Here is a 16851-nt window from a genome sequence, read left to right on the forward strand (position 1 = left end):
TGTAAAGATGTTTCTTACTATGTTACTATCTTGAGTGAATACAGTGATGAGTGTGTTTTAAAGAAAGTTTGAAGAGACAAAAACTAACAACTCTAAAGTTACTTATTATTACTAAGTGAGTTAATTACTGACTCACACAGTTACAGTCCAAAAAAATTTAATGTGCCATGTGCACCACCTGTTCTTGCTTTTACATACTCAAGACTGATAGAAAGTTAAAAAAATCACATATACGAACACCTATATGACATAAGGAATAAAGAAGAAACAAATTCTCTTAGCAAACATGTTTTGGAGTATAATGACCATAAGTTCAATTTTTTATTATAGACAATATCAGTACTAGCACTGTGTGTGGTAGTAATTATTTCATTTAATATCTTTATCATACTTAGTACTTTATGTTTGTATAGGTATTTTTTGTTTTTTTTTTTTGGACTGTAACTGTGTGAGTCAGTAATTAACTCACTTAGTAATAATAAGTAACTTTAGAGTTGTTAGTTTTTGTCTCTTCAAACTTTCTTTAAAACACAAGTATGTTTTCCTTTATTGTATTCTCTGTGGAGCTTTTCTCCCCGGGCCTCTACTGAAAATGGAAATATCTCCAGCTAGACTAGCCCGGTCAACAAATGTAAAATAAATAAAAATAAATAAAAATTATAATCATTCTTACTTGCAACATTGTCAGTTTCTTGATTACTGGTGGAAGGACCACTGTCAGTCATATTACAAGAAAGTAAAGGTACATAAAGCCCACGCTCTCTCTTGTTAGCCACCTCAATCATTATATCACTAACGAACTTACAAGGATAGCCTCTTTTTTGAAACATATTTTTCAAGTTGTCACATTCATCTAAAAATTTATAATACCAGATACCATACGGGCTGCACGCACAAACTGTCCCTTAACTATTGCTTTCTTTTGTTTGACTGGGTGTGTCCTAGAAAAATGCAGTAGTGAGTTCGAATAAGTGCTTTTCCTAAATATTTTTGAAACAAACCTCTTATTTTCATAATCCTTTTCCAGAAAGATGTCTAAAAAGGAAATTTTGTCAAGGTCTCTGGTATAGGTGAACTTTAGAAATTCTGTGGTGGTTCCAATATAGTTTATAAAATCATGAATAGCATCAACAGGTCCATCCCACAGAACAAACATATCATCCAAAAACATGGTGTAAAATTTGATGTGCTCAAAATAACATGAAGAAAAAAGAAATTTCTTCTCCCATTGCCTAACTACAATATTTGCATATAAACCGCCACATGCAGATCCCATAGCCACCCCTTCTTGTTGTAAGTAAATTTCTTTGTTAAACAAAATGAAGTTGTTTTTAAGGACAATTTCCATCAGTTGTGAAAAGACCAAGGTCTGGAAGTGTGAGATATCTTTTTCATATAAGAAATCTGTAAACCACTCCAAACCAGTTGTGTGAGGTATGACTGAATAAAGATCCTTAATATCGATAGTAATAAAAACAAATGTGTCCTTGAAAGGTATCTCATCTATAGCTTGTAAGAAGCTCCATGAATCCTTGCAGATATGTGTCTCACTCAGTATGTATTTTTTTTAATTTATTGTCCAGATATCTTGCAAGGGGGTGGGTAATGGACCCCTTGGAGTCTACAATGGGTCATATGGGTTGGTGGCTAAGATTTTTATGCAATTTTGGCAGCCCAAACATGACTGATATTTTAGGGCAGGGAACAGAGAGAAAATTAAGCACATCAATAGAAACTGAACCCTCCATAAATAAATCATGGAGTTCATTCCTTATATGCTGGTAAGAAGTGTTCAGTTCATTAATGGATGATTTTAAATATACTTTTCCTACTAGAATACAAAGCATTTTCTTGTTATAATCCTCATAGTCCATTAAGACAAAACCTCCACCTTTATCAGGTTTCATAATTCTAATAGTTTGTGAAAAGATTTTTATTTCATCCATTACCTTTTTCTTATTCATATCAGAGTTCCTACTAGAAAGCTTAGAGTTATGTATATCTAACTCACACATGTTCTCAAAAAGTTGGACAATGGGATGAAGTGGGGGGGGGTTATATGTACTAGAGATGGCTAAAGGGTTGACAAAGGAACCAGGTGCAGAGTTTTTAAAAAGAATATTCAAGTTCAGCTTTCATGTATACATTCTTAAATCCATAAGAGTATTAGAAACATCTAGGGGTTGTGGGGGCACAAAGGTGAATCCTTTGGCAAACAAATCACAGTATTCAGAATTAACAGCAATGCTGGAAAAATTGTACACATTAAAGTCACCTAATGTGCTGGTAACTATGTGGCAGGGTGGGAGTAAATAGTCCATATCATCCACAATTAAAAAACTTGGAAAAAATCATGGAAAAGGAATTAAGGAGTATGTATAAGAATGTTAGATTTAGGTCCAATTTGAGTATAAAAGAAAATGATTTACTTAACATATTGAGAGTTAATAATAATATTAGAATTATAAAACCCAATAAAGGGGGAGGGGTAGTAATTATGGATAATACTGAGTATGAAGGAAGAATGAACAACATCTTAAGGAATGAGGAAGGGTATATTAATGTATCTATTAATGAAGTTAATATTGCCTACAACAAAATTGACATCTCTTTGAAAGATATGTTGTATGAAGGGCTTTATGATCAAAAAGTATTTTGTTTTTTAAAAGTGGACAAACCCAGGATACCCACAATTTTTGGAATTCCCAAAACCCACAAAAATGAGGAGGACCCACCCCTGAGACCTATTGTTTCTGCGGGGGGTTCTAAAACTCATCCTCTTGCTAAATATGTAGATACTAAAATGTAAGATTTATGGACCAATAAGGAATTTATTTTAAAAGATTCCTGGGACCTTCTCAAGGTTATTACTGATGAGATTTATTGGGATGATTTACTATTTATTACCATAGACATTACTGAACTATTTCCCAGTATTCTGCATATCAATGGGATGGAAATGTTTGAAGAAATGGTGTTTCAGGACAACAATTTACTCCACAACGACAAAATTATTTGTGTTGCACTGATGGATATGGTTTTGAAATATAATTTTTAAAATTTTAATGGAGAATTGTATAAACAGATTCGAGGAGTTGCAATGGGGGCGGCCTGTGCCCCCATGTACGCAAACCTTGTTCTGGCTAACTGGGAAGAACAAAATGTTCTGAAATCCAAATACAAGTCTTGTTGGAAGCTATATCGGAGGTTTTTAGACGATATAGTTATTTTTTGGACAGGGGGTTATGAGAAATTGGAGGAATTTAAAAATAACTTGGGTGAAACTACAGACTTTTTGAAATTCACCTTTAACGTTTCTAAGGAACGCCTTCAATTTTTGGATGTAGAAGTTTACAAGTCGGAGGGAAGGTTTGAAGGTTTGAAACTAAAATATATAGAAAACCTTCATTTTGCAACTCCTTTTTACACTATGAAAGTGCATATCCACATTTTTGTAAAAAAAACATTGCGAAAGGCCAATTTGTGAGGGGAAGTCGCATGACTACCCCAGATTCCGATTTTTGGACTGAATGTAATTTATTAGAAAAAATGTTTTTGGAGAGGGGGTACCCCCAGGAATTTATTTGTAGAATGAAAGAAGAAGTTACTGAGGGGAGAAATTCTAGATTTAAACCCATTTGTGGAAACATCACACAGGGTGATTTTGATACATCATTAGTAGTTGAACTTGAAAAAACAATTGATTATAGGCAAGCTCTAGTGTTGGAATATAATGCTTTTAACAATAATATCACTAAAAAAATAGTTCAAAAGGAATGAATCAATTTTCAGTACTGTATTCAGTATTTTTTTGATTCTGAAGAGGTCTCCGGTGCGGAGACGAAAGCGCTTAATCCTGTTTTTATGTAGTTGGAATAAAGTCTATAATTCATTTTTATTCGTACCTTATTCTTTTTGTCCTTGGAATTATTGGTGGAGTATTGGGAGTGAAGAAGACAGCCTTCATTGATCCGTGTTGCTGTGTGTTTCTTTGGGTTACGCTCGTCACCTTTGTTTGATTTTCAGTATTGACTGATTTGGACAAAATAAATGGACTTCCTTGTAAGATAGTATACAAGAATTCCCAGACTTTCAAAAATGTATTAGAGTATAGGACTCCTGGTAAGCCCAGTAGGTTAAGAAAAGGGACATATAAATGTGGGCATTACTCACAGTGTGTTAATATTATTAACACTGATAGAATTTTTTTAGAAAGTAGACATAGATAGAAAGTGGAGATTATTTTAACTGTGAAACCAAGGGGATAGTCTATTTAGTGGTATGTTTAGAATGCAATTCTTTTTATGTTGGTAAATCAGAAAGGTTACTAAAAAGAAGGATTTACCAACACAAATATGAGATTTCAATAAAAAAAGAATCTAATGCTTTGTATAAACACACCAGCCTCTGCCCCAAAGCTAAATTTCATTTTATGGTATTGGAACAAGTTAAGAAAGATGTAAGAGGTGGTTTATGGGAAGAGAGGTTAGAATATAGAGAACTAAGGTGGCAAGTTACACTGGATGCAGGTACTCCACCGGGGCTTAATGATTATATTTCAATTGTTCCACTTTTAAAATTGAGATCAGTGAAAATATAAAAATTGGTTTAGTAATAAACCTTCTGTCCAGCAGATGGCAGGCTATACTTACTTTTAAACATTTCTATTTTAAACTAGTTGAAGTTTTATTAACTACAATAAATTATTAAAACAAATATTTATTATAAGGTTTTATAATATTTATTTTAGGGGTAGGTAAACCTACATTTTTATATGGTTAGATCGATTAAATGTGTATAAAATTCTGTTCATTTATAATATATTAATTCACTATGTATTTGAATGAACGAGAAGTTTAGGTACTGTTTTTTTAAGTAATTGTTTAATGAAGGAATGCATGTGATTGGTAGTTTTGTATTTAATGAGTATTTAAAAGGTTAATTATGGATTTACTGGTTATCTGATGACATCACTTTGTTTGAGACGAAAACACAGTTTGGTTAATGGCTTTCATGGTTTAAGCCACATTGAGTTTTGTTGAGTATTGAATAAAGCCTTTGACATCGCTTTGGACTGTTTCTCCTACAGTTTTGGCACTTCTTAGTGGTTTTTGGTTTAATTTTGGGTGCCATTTCTTCTTTTTCACTGGTCCATATCATCACCTAAATTGTTTGGTGGTGAATGCAACAAGTTAGTTAAAGTCACATTTACATCCTGTTGTTCTAGGACTGGTACCTCTTCCCCTCTCCCTGTTCACCATCCCTCCCCTGTTCCAATGGTTGTTCCTGTTTATCAGGGCCATATCCCAATTATTGTTCCCCTGGGGACCTTTGTTCCTCAGACACTCTGAGCATCTCGGGGGGGGGGGGAACTCTTCCGTGTCTAAAAAAACCTGGCCAGCGTTACTAGTTGAAGGATTATCAGTACCAATAACATTGCTGTTACTATTTCCAGGATTCCTATTAGAAATAGTATATTTTTGCCCCATTCCTAGGAAGGGGGAGGTCTGGGATATGCCAGGACATTACTATAGTCATTTCTGTCCCTATTCAGCTTCTTAGTTTTACGACATTTAATATAACTTACTAGATACTCCATACTCTTAAAAATTTTCACATGCTCAAATTTGTGTTGTTCATAATGCAAATGTTCACAAATCCTTTTATTAATATCAGAAACAGAAGCAGATAATTCATTAATTAAAACTTCATTATATTCTACTATCAAATACATATATTCTATGCCATGTCTATCAAATAAAGCAACTAGCTCTTTAAATAGTTCAGAATTGTACTGTAATCCATTAGGGTAGTGCCACATTCTTAAACCTTTTGGCACTATATTGTCCCTAATACATTCTCTAAAATAAGCATTGCCAAGCTGAAGTCGCTTAATTTTAGAAAGTTTGTAATCAAACTGATCAAAAAGAGCTGGTAAATCATTGTTACCAGTGTCCATGGTGATTCTCTCAGCTTCACCAAAGGAAAAAGTTTCTGTAAGGCAGTCTTTTAATGCTGGAACTGTGTCTGCCGATGAATTCATGTTCACAGACTGGTTAATGCGTTGTCCACAAGGTATAGCTGTATTAATACTGTCCTCTCCATTAGAAACATTCAAAAAATGTCCATTAGAAGGTCGTTGAGAGTTATTTGAAAGAGAAACATCACTTAAAACATGCTGTAGGCTTGTGGAAGCCATTACAGCTCCACCAGCTGCCTGCTGCTGATGCATGATGATGTCAGAAGGGGGTGTGTTCAACAAGGAATCCACTTTGACTGACAGTGACTGTACTACTGAACTCAAGGCAAGTACAGTTTGTTGTAGTGTCTCCAAATCAGTGTTTTGAGTAGAAAGTGGGCTCGATGAATCCCTGCTAGCTTCACTGGCCATCTCAAATTCAAAAAAGTCACAAAGTACAAACTGAAGCAGATAAACACAAAAGCCAGAAGAAGTAAGCTGGATTGAACCCACTCAAAGTAATGCAGGCTGCAAATCACCACACAGTTGTAGAATGTAGAATCCACTTTATTAACTTCAGACCAAAAAAAATCCAAGGATGAGCGCTTTTGTCCAGAAAGATCTAGACTTCATCAGACAATTTACCCCACATAGTTACTTCCTTCTTATACAGTTCAAACAGGAAGTTCCACCCAGTTATAAACTAATCAGTTATGTCATTAAAAGCACAATATTTACAGTCACTGAATTTAAAAAGCAGACAAAATATACAAACTGAAAATGTTCATGGAACACACCACCCAAAAAACGCACTATATATAAGCACTGCTTCATAAAATGACAATGTACAATACATATTTAAATATGTTGAATGCGTTAAAACAATAAATATGTGTAATTAAATACTAAAAACTAGATATAGTAGAAAATGTTAAGAGAAATAAATGCACTTAACATAATAAATACTTAACATGTGAATTATTTAAAATGTTAAAATGCATAATGGAGAAATATATATATATATATATATATATATATATATATATATATATAATTTTTTTTCAATCCAGCTACTTCTTCTGGCTTTTGTGTTTATCTTCTTTAGAGTGCAGCTTTTACCTGCATAGTTGTGATTTCAGGGACTCTGCATTCTACCTGTATAAATATGGGCCTTTTAGGGGGTGAGGGGGGTAAAGTTAGCACTGAATGTATCTGCCAGGACGTTGGCAATATCATTTGGTTCTGTAATTTTCATGCCGTTGTGCTGTAACTCAGAGCAGATCTGGGTGTTGCCATTGAGATTCCTGAAATAGCTATACAATGCTTTGTGGTTGTCCCTAGAATCAGTGGTGATTTTGTTTTTGCAGCTAGCTTTGGAGGATCTTATAAGGGATCTCAGCTTCTTACTGAGGCTGACCAGGGAACTCCTCCACTCATGGGATTTTACTCTCTTTTGCAACAGTTTCTTCCTTCTGTTGTAGAGTTTGTTTATGGCAGGGGATCACCAGATTGGCTTCTTATTTTTGGAGGATAGCACCTTGGTTCTGTTTGGGATAGCATGATCCATGCACTCATGAAAGTGTTTATAGAGTGCATCTGTGTTGGATTTAGCAGTCGTAACTGTATTGTCCATCTGCATGGGTATCATGAAGTTCACCACTTCTGTCTTAAGAAGCATGAAGTTGGCTTTGGAGAAATTTTTTACCATGATTTTCTTAATGGGGGATGGGACGGGATGTGGATATCTAGAGTGATTAGCTTATGGTCAGATCTGACCAACTAGGAGTTGACTTCACGTGTGGAACACCAGTCACTCATGTTAGTAATGACTAGGTCTAGGATATTGTTGCCTCTGGTGGGGGTGTGGATAAGTTGACCCAGGGAATTGGAATTTATGAGTTCCAGAAAGTGTTGAGCGAAGGAGTTGGTACATGAGTAGTTTTCCCAGTTAATAGTGGGGTAGTTGAAATCATCCATTATTAGGGTGTTTGAACCCTAATATTTTCCAGTATATCAAGAAAAGAGGACTGGGAATCCTGGGGCATGGTGGGGGATCTGTAGCAAGCTACAATTTGGATTGCAGTTTTGCCCAGAGTTAATTGCACTTGGATAACCTTGGATGCATTATGCTGAACAACTAGCCTGGAGGTGTGGATATCCTTAATGAATATGGACACACCTCCACCTTTGGTGTTCCGGTCCAGGTTAGGTGGCCGAAAAGTGTGGTATGAGTTATAGCCTAGTAATGCAGGGCTGCTCTCTGGAGCCTTGAACCAGGTATCAGTCACTGCACAGATATCGATGTTCTCCATTTTAAGGAGTGCCTCGAGGGAGTGCATTTTGAGGTTTAGACTTCTAGCATTGGGTAGCATTACCCTCAGTTTTTGTTTGCTTGTTCCTGTTATGGTGGTGAATTTTCATTTGAACCTTGTCTAAAAGTGGCACTATAGAGGCAGCAAGAGCCTTAGCCAGTATCCGGAATCCCAGGGGTGGCAGGTACAGGCCATCTCTGGCAAAGCAGCATGGTCTGTTGACCATGTCTTCCCAGGCAGACAGATACTGGATCCCCTTAAAATGACACCAGAAGGTTAGTCAATTGTTGAAGTCAATCATTTTGTCCTTGTACTGCGGTATCATTCTGGGCGATGGCAGGATGCTACTCAAGGCTAGGGTCATACCTGCCTGGGCTACAAGATCAGAGAGCTCTTCCATGTCTCTTTTCATGTAGTCCAGAGAGGTACATCTCAGGTCATTCACACCAACATGGACAATGACAGAGTCATATTTGTACTTGTTGTGGAGTGACCCAAGTGCGTGGGTTATGTGACAGATCCTGGCACCCGACAGGCATCTGACAGTAACCTTCTCCTTGTTTAGCCTGGTGAGTGGGACATCAGTGTGCCTGACTATAGAGTCACCTATGACTAGTGTGTTTTTGTATGTTGTTTAGCCTTATGGGCTGTGGTTGAGTGGCACACTGAGTCTGTGGGCTATGTGTCATTTGGGTTGTGTTGAGGGGGGTGGAGGTTGCTTGCATTTCTGCTTTGGAGGTCTCTGTTGCTTGAGAAGATTATTATTGAGAGCCTCCGCAAATGTTTTTGTGTTTCTATGTGTGGATTTTGGTGGTGTAGGTTTAGTGGGACTATGTGATAAGTGTGGTGTGGTGTAAGTGTTCACCTTCGCCTCTTGACTGTCAAGTTCAGTCTTGGTTGGAGAGAGCTTTACCTCCAGTTTGGCTAGATAAGTGCATCTCTCACAGATTGTGGTGTTGGGTAGTAGGAGACGGTTGTCGGTGTACATGAGGCAATTTCTACATTGCCGCAATATGCTCAGATTCATCAGATAGACAGGCGAGATCACTGGGAGCTGAACTTTGGACATGCCTGAATAAAAAACTACTTTCCTCTAGACAAGTGAGGAAAGTGAGTATATGAGCTGTTTTTCTCTAATCAAGTGAGGAAAGTAAGTACAAAAACTGTTTTCCTCTAGGTAAAGAGGAAGGTTGAGTGCTGTAGTAATTTGTAGCTTATTTAGTGCTAACAACAAGTTCTGAACAAGTGCTGAGCACGAATAAGCAAATTGAAGTGCTAAAACTAAGAATCTGTACCTGGATCTTGTGGTAGATAGGCTACCTAGTGCTTATCACTCCCACTGATAAGCTAGAATGCTTCCCTCCAACACAGAAAGGCTTGGGGGGCTCAGAAGCTTACAAACAGTCCTGGATACAGCAAATCTGTATCTGGACTAGACTAGTTACAGGAAAGGTGGGAAATAAGCGCAAACATGGGCTTTTAAACCAGAAAGTTGAAAGAGATGGAAAAACTGCCCAAACAGTCAATAAACTACAATTTCTAGGCCAGAAACCACTCCTGTGGTAGATAGGCTATCTAGTGCATACCACTTCCCCTGATAAGCTAGAAGGCTTCTCTCCAACACAGAAAGGCTTGGGGGGCTCAGAAGCTTACAAGCAGTCCTGGATTCAGCAGATCTGTATCTGGACTAGACTAGTTACAGGAAAGGTGGGAAATAAGCACAAATGTGGGCTTTTAAACCAGTAAGTTGAAAGAGATGGAAAAACTGCTAAATGGCCACTAAAATACACTTTCTGGGCCAGAAACCACTCTTGTGGTAGATAGACTACCTAGTCCTTACCACTCCCACTGATAAGCTAGAAGGCTTCCCTCCAACACAGAAAGGTTTGCGGGGCTCAGAAGCTTACAAACCAGTCCTGGACACAGCAAATCTGTATCTAGACTAGACTAGTTATAGGAAAGGTGGGAAACAAGTGCAAACATGGGCTTTTAAACCAGAAAGATGAAAGAGATAGAGAAACTGCCAAATGGCCAATAGACTATAATTTCTGGGCCAGAAACAACTCTTGTGGTAGATAGGCTACCTAGTGCTTACCACACCCACTGATAAGCTAGAAGGCTTCCCTCCAACAGAGAAAGGCTTGGGGGGCTCAGAAGCTTACAAACAGTTCTGGATACAGCATATCTGTATCTGGACTAGACTAGTTACAGGAAAGGCAGGAGGCAAGCTTAGAAAACATTTTTTTGGAAAGTTTTTGGAAAGTGGAAAGGGAGAAAGGAGAAAATGAAGATAATTCAAAATTAAAGACCTAAGTGTCTTGCCCTTCACAAATGTTCTCTCTGTATTAGGTAGAGTGAGCTAGTGAAACTAGACAGAAATAGAGCTGGGATAGAGCTGAACAGATGAGACAGGTAGGAACATCTGAAATTAAAATATGATCTCACTGTACTCAGTTGAGTTAGCAAATGAGACAGACCCAGAGGAGTGTTCAAACACAAATTTACGGGGGGGGGGGGGGGCAATTTCAAAGGCACAAAGATTAATGCCAAAACAAGGAAAGGGAGGGGGCAGGAAACTAATTGCAGAGACAGAGAGAGACCACAGTATTCTATGAAACAACTAAATAGAAAAATAAATAACTAAAGAAAGACACAGACACAATATTCAATGAAACAATTAAAAAGACAAAAAAATGAAATGCAGTACAATCTTAAACATTGCAAGTTTGTACTTAACTCAGTTAGTCTAAGGTAAATCCGGTGTCTACCAATAAGCGGAACAGCCAAAAGACGTCTCTTGGTTAAAAAAGATGTTTAATCCACATAACGCCCCAAAATCACAGTCAATATTCCCCTGAAAACAACGTACTTCACAAACAAGGACAAACACGAACAACACGCTAAACGCAGTTTAGCGCTTTCAACCAAAAACTGGTCTTCTTCAGAACTGCAAGCAGAAGCATTCTAGACAACTAAATAAACTTTTTGGTGCCAAGAAATAAATCAAATCTTAAAGCCACATACTTAAAATATAATGCAATAATATAAAACAAGACAAGAAATGAAAACATAAGAATAATAAAATGTAAAATAAATGAAATCATAATATAATACGATAAATGGAAAGCTATTCTAAAGTTCTATGTTATAATATATTGATAAATTAATAAATTAATGTTTTAACACTTGTTTACATATTTATATACTAACCCCTACAAATTCATTATATATTCATTATATACTATATGCATTAATTCATTGTTGCACCTGCTAAGATTCATGAATACAAGTGGTACACATTATAACCATTATAAATGTGGAAATATGAATGCAACGTAACCATTGAACATACATGAATATCTACAAGTTGTATCAGTACCCAAAATTGACTACACTACATATATGCAAACCTAACAGCTGTAATCATTATGTGATAAATATAATAATTATGAAGTGAATGCTATTGAATATGAAATAAATATATGAATAAATAAATAAGTAAATAGGTAAGTGAGGAAATACAAAGATACAAAAATACAGTTGAATATGGTAAACACATTGTCATATGTAAGTGTAAGACTTGATTGTCAAAAAATCCATAATGCCAAAATTGACATATAAATGTATAAATATATATATATAAATACCTCTATGTTCCACAATTGTAATTCTAAACCAATGTTGAAATCATTGTATAACTAATAATAAATAACTATTGTATAAGGAGGCTTTTGATTGATATAAAATCATTTAATCCAGGTGGTGTGGTCGCATCCAATAAGAGTTGCCACCAACTTTCTCTGTATGCGATAAGAGTTCTAATATCACCACCCCTAGGGTTACTCGGTATCACTTCCAATAATACGAATTTGAACATATGTGTCTCTCCATATTGTTGAACATGTCTATATAAGGCATTGGTAAGATCCTTAACCCTGATGCTGTAGATGTGATTATATATACGCTTTTTAATACTTCTTTCAGTGCGGCCCACATAAAAAGCCTCACAAGAATCACATTTGGCTAAATAGATAACCTGTTTGGTGTTGCAGTTCCCCTTTTTGCAATAAATCTTACTTCTATGTCCATTGTCTAACCTAAAATCACCTTTACAATACATGAATTTGCAAAAATTGCAACACCCACATTTGTTGTTATATTTAACGCCACCAGGGTTGTGAGTCTCTGTAATGGGATGTTCAAGTAATTTTTTCATATTAAAACCCATCCGATATACGAAATTCGGTTTCTTACCCAAGATGTTAGCCAAATATTGATCTGTGCTTATCAAATGCCAAAATTGAACTATTATTTGTTTGATTTTATCTGACCAAATGTTATATGGTATTATACATGCTCTTAAGTAGCTGGGTCCCACCCCTTTGTTATTCAAGACAGGCAGATTCTGAATATCACCCGAACCTAATAATGGTGTATATCTGATGCCTCGATTCCTCATAATATCTGAAATTATGTCACTCATCATTTCCTGTGGATACCCCCTTTCACTGAAAAAACCTTGAATTTGTGTAAGTTCCTCCTGTAAATCCACTTCATCTGATACCATTCTAACAGCCCTTATGCATTGTCCCTTAAAAACATTAGCTTTAAATTTTTTAGGATGGCAACTGGTGAACTCTAGGTAATTGTTAGAAAAAGTGGATTTTCTAAAAATATTGGAACTTACTTTACCATTTTCATGAGTTACTAATGTGTCCAGATATGGTAATCCCTTGGAATCAAATACATAGGTGAATTTCAAATAGTCACTACTATTATTGATGGTATCAATGAATGTCAACATTTCCTCCAGTGATCCTTTCCATAGCAAGTATATGTCATCTAAAAATCTGGAATAGTATGTTACCTTAGTAAAAAGAGGGTTTTGGAACAAAAATTCATCTTCCCAATGAAGCATGACCAGGTTGGCATAAATTGGGGCGCATGCCGCCCCCATCGCTACCCCCCTGGTCTGCTGAAATATCTCCCCCTCATAATAGATGTAATTGTTCTCCAGAACTAGTGACATCATCTCAGTTAGTAAGGAGATAGTATCCCATGATAGATCAGTATGTTTCCTTAAACTATTGGAAAAGGCTTCTAATCCCTTCTCCTTAGGGATACATGTAAATAAGTCTATCACATCAATAGTTATCACATATTGGATCTCTACATTCTCAAAACTAGAAACTGGATAATTGGAAAGAAAGCACCACGAATCCTTGACCATATGAGGAATTAGGGTGTATATATTCTTTAAGGTCGTATCAATAAACTTCCCCATTTTGAAAGTTTTGGATTCACTACCTGATACAATGGGTCTCAGTGGGGGGTCATCACTATTTTTGTGGGTTTTGGGTATACCCACCATTTTGGCCAACTTAGGATGTTCAACTTTAATGTATTTATAAATCTCGGTGGTAATCCTCCCATCTATATGAAATTCTTCAATGTAGGAATCAATCCTATGATAGGCTATATTTAATTGATTCCTAGAAATAGTAACATAGTTGGCTGTATTATGCAATATATCATAAATTTTTTGTGTATACTTCATACTATCATAAATAGCTATACCCCCCCTTTGTCAGGTTTCATTAATCTAATAGATTTGTTACTTCTAATAGATTTAAGTAATTCCCTTTCCTCAATGGATAAATTACTAAATTCATCTACCTTACTGAAACCTCTATATGCATTATATATTTCCCTAGTAACAACTTTGTCAAAACTATCTATGATTGTATTATTAGGTGGTGTAAATTTACTCCTAATGGTCAAATTGGAACCCTTAATACCTTTGCTCTCCTCTCTTGTACCACAGGTAATGTTTTTTTCTTTAAAATACACTTCCAAATTGATTTTCCTGATGTATTTTTTGAAGTCTATCAATACTTCAGTTAATGAAAACTTCGGATTGGGTATGTATTTCAACCCTTTCTCCATCAATTGAAAATATACCTTATCTATAATCAAGTCCGTATAATTGAATATATGAAAGTGTCGGTACGACACCATCCTTCCTGTGACTACTATTGAGTCATCTCCCTCTGAATCGATGCCATCCGATGATCCATGTTCTAATGAGTGACAGTTGATGTCTGCTAAATTGGATCTACTACTACTGGGTAAAAAGGACAAGGTAGGAAGAACGGTCATAACTACCTCGTCCTGGTGTAAACCCTGTGTCCCCTGTTTGAAAATGGGGGGTGGTTGGCCCGCCCTTGTAACCGAAAATCCTCCTGTACAATATTCCTAGAATTCGCTTCAAATTCATAACATGTATCAATATCCGGTACACCTTCTCCATCTCTGGTGACAGGGTCCCTAAATGACTTTCCCTGAATATTCCTTTTTCTCGGCCATACATAGGCAGTCTTTTGTTGATATTGTACACTATCCCTCTTAATTTTATCTGTTTTTCGCTTACATAAATTGTTGGCCCATTTTTTGGCTTCAGAATATTGCTTGTTATAAAGTTTTACCCAGTCCTTGAACACTAAATCATTAACTATTTGTGTGTTCAATAATTCTACTTCATGTATGGCCTTACTAAGTTTTTCATCATAATACCTCATAAGTAATTGAATATAATTAAATCCACATTTGTCAAAAAAATCATTGAAATCTTTCATACATTCCTCAGTTAAATCAATACCTAAGGGTAACTTAAAAAATCTCAGTCCTTTGGGAACTATCCTCTCTTCAATACATTTCTGCAAATACAAAGTGTCCACTTTGAGTCCATTGACTGTCTTAAGCTTCTTTCCCAAGGAATAAATCATGGTCTTTAAGTTAACAGTCTCATGGGTGTTGAAACAGCCAGATGGCGAAGATATTTTGTCAACTACTGCACTATTTTCAACAAGAAAGTCAAAGGACAAAAACTGATTGAATAAATCAATGTCTTGCAAAACAGTACCAGACCCCATGGGTTGTATGGGCAGATGTATACGCTGACCAGATTCATTTGTCTGTAAATTTGCTCTATTCGCTGTCACAGTAGAATAGGTTTTATGAGGTGGTCCCCTCTTGGGTTTTGTACCTACCCTCTTAGCCTCCAAATCATAGTCATAAATAGAAAAATCAAAAGTACAATCAGAAATATTAATATTGCTACTAGATAGCGGTGCAATAATGTCCAAACCAGGAGTGGGGCTAGTATGAGAAGATTTCTGTCCGTTAGGAATATCAAAACTGTCATTTGAATGATCGTCCAAAAAATCAGATGCAACCTGATTATTAACTGGGATATTGCCCTGGTTGTTTTGTCTTGTGAGGGTGAGGTGTTTGACCACCCCCTTGTCAGTCCCAGATGGTATGAAGTCACTGTTTTCCCCCAATCTCAGCGAACCTACAACGGGTATCGCACCTTTTTTCTCTTTTATCTTGTTAACATGACAGTTATTAGAGGGTTTGTTGCACTCCCGTGGGCAACATACTGAGTCCCCCTGTAATAATTTAGCAACCAACAACGATAACTGTTTGACCTCACCTCTCAGTTCGGCTAATTGAGATGTGAATGCTTCTGTAGCGTATATGTTGTTCTCCGTTGCAGGTGAAGTATTAACAACTGGCGCTGGATTCTCCATATGGAGTAAGCTGTTGGCGTTCTCGCCGGAAGCCGCCGGAATGTTCAACGACATCGTAACCTGGTTTCCAAAAGACAACAAGTCTAAGGTAAATCCGGTGTCTACCAATAAGCGGAACAGCCAAAAGACGTCTCTTGGTTAAAAAAGATGTTTAATCCACATAACGCCCCAAAATCACAGTCAATATTCCCCTGAAAACAACGTACTTCACAAACAAGGACAAACACGAACAACACGCTAAACGCAGTTTAGCGCTTTCAACCAAAAACTGGTCTTCTTCAGAACTGCAAGCAGAAGCATTCTAGACAACTAAATAAACTTTTTGGCGCCAAGAAATAAATCAAATCTTAAAGCCTTAAAGAGTGGCAACTCTTATTGGATGCGACCACACCACCTGGATTAAATGATTTTATATCAATCAAAAGCCTCCTTATACAATAGTTATTTATTATTAGTTATACAATGATTTCAACATTGGTTTAGAATTACAATTGTGGAACATAGAGGTATTTATATATATATATTTATACATTTATATGTCAATTTTGGCATTATGGATTTTTTGACAATCAAGTCTTACACTTACATATGACAATGTGTTTACCATATTCAACTGTATTTTTGTATCTTTGTATTTCCTCACTTACCTATTTACTTATTTATTTATTCATATATTTATTTCATATTCAATAGCATTCACTTCATAATTATTATATTTATCACATAATGATTACAGCTGTTAGGTTTGCATATATGTAGTGTAGTCAATTTTGGGTACTGATACAACTTGTAGATATTCATGTATGTTCAATGGTTACGTTGCATTCATATTTCCACATTTATAATGGTTATAATGTGTACCACTTGTATTCATGAATCTTAGCAGGTGCAACAATGAATTAATGCATATAGTATATAATGAATATATAATGAATTTGTAGGGGTTAGTATATAAATATGTAAACAAGTGTTAAAACATTAATTTATT

The sequence above is a fragment of the Protopterus annectens genome, chromosome 1.part1 (genome assembly GCF_019279795.1).
Source record: "Protopterus annectens isolate FY-2018-M chromosome 1.part1, PAN1.0, whole genome shotgun sequence".
Lineage (NCBI taxonomy): Eukaryota > Metazoa > Chordata > Ceratodontiformes > Protopteridae > Protopterus > Protopterus annectens.